The 2591-nt window shown below is 41.8% G+C and overlaps 1 pseudogene; it reads right to left on the bottom strand.

Moving 5' to 3' along the window:
• Positions 1-741: 741 nt before the first annotated feature.
• On the bottom strand, positions 742-1284 carry LOC110037145 (annotated as a pseudogene).
• Between the last annotated feature and the right edge of the window lie 1307 nt (positions 1285-2591).

Below are 2591 nucleotides of genomic sequence, written 5' to 3' on the forward strand. Positions count from 1 at the left end.
TGGGATTTCAATTGGAGATCTTCCGTGATTTTCACTGGAGAGAAAAAAATAAATCTCATTGGAGAACTAAAATTTTTACTATAAAGAGAAAATAATGCCCGTTGTTTGCGGAAAATGCAAGGCTGCATTTGCCCAAATGCCTGCGCAGGGAAAAATGCTGAAATCGCAATGGTGTAGTGAACCAGGCAGCTACGCAGAGAAAAAATTGAGGCACAACAAAGGCTGCATAAACTGACTCCGACGACTGGCGACCTCTGCATAGGGAAAAAAGTGAGGTGCAACAGAAGCTACAAGAATTTTCAGATGCAGAGAAGAATGTAGAGAGGTCTCCGGTTCTGATGGCTGTTTGGAGAAGGTCTGGTTGGAAACGCAGCTCCCCCTGACTCGTGGGAAGGGAAAAAAAGATACTACATGAGAAATGGACGGCTTGTCTGATCTACGTCGGCGATATCTTCGGCAAGATGATAAGGTGGGTGGCGGCATCGTTGGTGCCACCCTCACGAGTTCACTGAATTTTCTTGAAATGATCTTGATGATGGTGTTGAATCTAGCTTCAAAGGAAAAAAGGAATAGCCGTAGGAGGGAGGATCAGATGAACCGAATCTGCTACTGAGGAAGAAGAAGATGCAGGAGATGAGCGTCAAGATGGCAGGGATAGCCAAGCCTAGTGTCCAGCTCACATTGCTCTGGATATAGATAATGAAGGTGGAGGAGAGGAGATCATGAGTCCATGAAGCAATATATTCAAAGCAGTATACCACAACAACCATTATAAATGTGTTTTTGCAAATTTAATATGGACCAAAAAGAGCAGAGGCTATTTAATTTGCTCGATCTCTGAGTACCACAATGTCAAGCTCTGAAGGTCCTAAATCTCATAGTGAACTCCATCCATCTCTCGCTTGAATCATTGCTTCATCGTTGCGTACAACATCTTGGCTCAAACTCAAGAAACAGATGGAGATCAAGCAATGAAGAAAATCTTGCTCTTCCGGCACATTTCCTGTGTCACAAAATCAAAATCATAGATGACATATCAACAATCATTTTTAAGCAGGCTTGCCAAGAAATCGTTGTAGCTCTCAGCAGCACCTCCAGTCTTCTCCAGAACCACCTCCTTTTGCTTCTCGTCAATTTTGAAAATCACATATCGATGTGTTTTCTTTCTTTGTAGCTCTAAGAATGTGTCCCGACAGTGATCAGCAACTCCCATCCCAGAGGAAGCATTAGACTGTAGCAATGGAAACACATTGTAAGAAGAGGGCACACCAATGCTTATGCTATTGCGACAGAAATTATCATTACATGTAACAAATGATCATGCATTGTACAATAAGAAGAAGCCGATTCACATCCTCATGTCATTGGTTTTATGATTGGAATGAGAAGACGTTGGAGATCCAGAAAAGTTGTGTGAAGAAATGTTGGGGTGCTTGGAAGAGGAGGCAATTCCCTTTCCTCTACGAGACACCCGAAATTTCTGAAGGTAGCTGCTGGAGGCGAATTGGAGAAAGGGAAGGAGGCGATAATTGGAAGGGAATCTTGATTTCTACAATAGAAATATTCCTTGGATTTCCTCTTGTTGCTGCGGAGATTGGATCGTACTTTTCATTCCTGGCCTGTGGAAATAGGAAGGAACCCCAATGCGGAAAAAGGAAGGAACCTACAGAATCGGAAAGCTAGAGGAATTTGCAGGCGACGAGTGGCGATGGGAGCGTTGTTGCGGGAGAAGAAGATCTCGACCGATCCGGTGGCCCATCGAAGTACTTGGTGGAGGCGATCGGTGAGGTTGATTGGAGCACATAGAGTTGTAGATTCATCTCACCCGATCTCCCCACTCCATTTTATCTTCATACCAGCAAGAAATGACGGAGATAACCTCGTAGCCGGACATAGCGGTGTACGGGGAACAACAAGTGCGCCCGGAGGTCTTCCGTACTTGACGACCAGATGATCGGTAAGCAGCCGCCCCTGAAACTCCGAAATGAGAATGGATTTCGTGAGCGTAGCAGAGTTTCCGAATCGCTTGGGAAGAAGATTAGGATCAAGGTCATCATCGAAATCAACTGCACGGGCAGAGATGTCGTTATGGGTGAAGTTGATGCGATCACAGCAAGTCTCGGCGAAACCGACGTAGTGCAGGGTTGCAAGGGGTCTGGAGAAAAAATCATTATTCCCCTCCCTTCCTGCACAACCTTTGTGCAGGAAGGGAGTCCGCCAATTCTCAAAAGGAGGGTCGATGGCTATAGTACGAAATTAGGCTCTAATACAATGTTGAAATTTTAGAATAATGCGGAATAAAGTAGAATACTTAATTTCATTGATATGAACGATGTTATAAATAACCCTGATAAGAATCCTATAATAGGAAAAAAAAAAAAAAAAAGATATATTAAATGATATTTCCAATAATTAATTTATTAGGAGATAATATGAAATATTATAAAATAGAAAAACAAATAATTCCTAATATATGAAAGAAAATATCTCCTTATATTAAGGAAAGAATTTATTCCTCATAACTTTTTCTAGGAATGAATTATTTCTTATTATAAGTTTTAACAGGAAAAATAATAATTCCTATATTTTAA

This window comes from Phalaenopsis equestris, unplaced genomic scaffold (genome assembly GCF_001263595.1).
Source record: "Phalaenopsis equestris unplaced genomic scaffold, ASM126359v1 Scaffold215873, whole genome shotgun sequence".
NCBI lineage: Eukaryota > Viridiplantae > Streptophyta > Magnoliopsida > Asparagales > Orchidaceae > Phalaenopsis > Phalaenopsis equestris.